The 771-nt window shown below is 36.4% G+C and overlaps 1 pseudogene; it reads left to right on the top strand.

The window, feature by feature from the left end:
• LOC102475280 (olfactory receptor 6C2-like) overlaps window positions 1–519 on the top strand; it is a 944-nt pseudogene extending 425 nt beyond the window's left edge.
• Window positions 520–771: the final 252 nt, after the last annotated feature.

Below are 771 nucleotides of genomic sequence, written 5' to 3'. Positions count from 1 at the left end.
TGGCATGTTATTGGCTGTTGGATAGCAGGGTTGTTGGTCATACTCTCTCCCCTTAGCCTGGGATTAAAGTTGGAATTCTGTGACTGTAACATCATGGATCATTTTCTCTGTGATGTTTCTCCTATACTAAAGATCTCTTGCTCAGACACACTCTTCATAGAACAGATGGCTATAGGCCATGCTGTGCTGACCCTCGTCTTGACACTTCTGTGCATAGCTTTGTCCTACATATATATCATTAAGACCATCATGAAGTTTCCTTCTGTCCAGCAAAGAATGAAGGCCTTTTCTACCTGCTCTTCCCACATGATTGTTGTTTCCATGACATACGGTGGTTGTATTTTCATTTATATCAAACCTTCAGCAAAGGATGAGGTAGCAATTAATAAAGGTGTGTCGATGCTTACTACTTCAGTTGCACCAATGTTAAATCCATTTATTTATACCCTTAGGAACAAGCAAGTGAAACAAGCTTTTCTAGACTTAATCAAAAGAATGCCGTTGATCTCAAAGAAGTAAAAGGAATGTTGAAGGTTAGCATTCAGATTATCACAATAAATAAAGAGAAATTCTGGATTCTAATTGTATACACTATCCTCTTCACTAGAATGTATATACTATTTTATTTATACCTAGCCTATTCTTGATATAGGGTTGCAAAATTCATATTTTAACTTCTTCTTTTTTTCTAAATTCCCATTGCAAATAAACATTCTCCAAGGTAACGTCTCTCCTGAAGAGAATATGTGATCAGATTTCTAGAAAGAGAGG

The sequence above is a fragment of the Tupaia chinensis genome, unplaced genomic scaffold (assembly GCF_000334495.1).
Source record: "Tupaia chinensis unplaced genomic scaffold, TupChi_1.0 Scaffold000518_1, whole genome shotgun sequence".
Lineage (NCBI taxonomy): Eukaryota > Metazoa > Chordata > Mammalia > Scandentia > Tupaiidae > Tupaia > Tupaia belangeri.
This window is presented reverse-complemented; position numbering and strand designations above follow the sequence as displayed.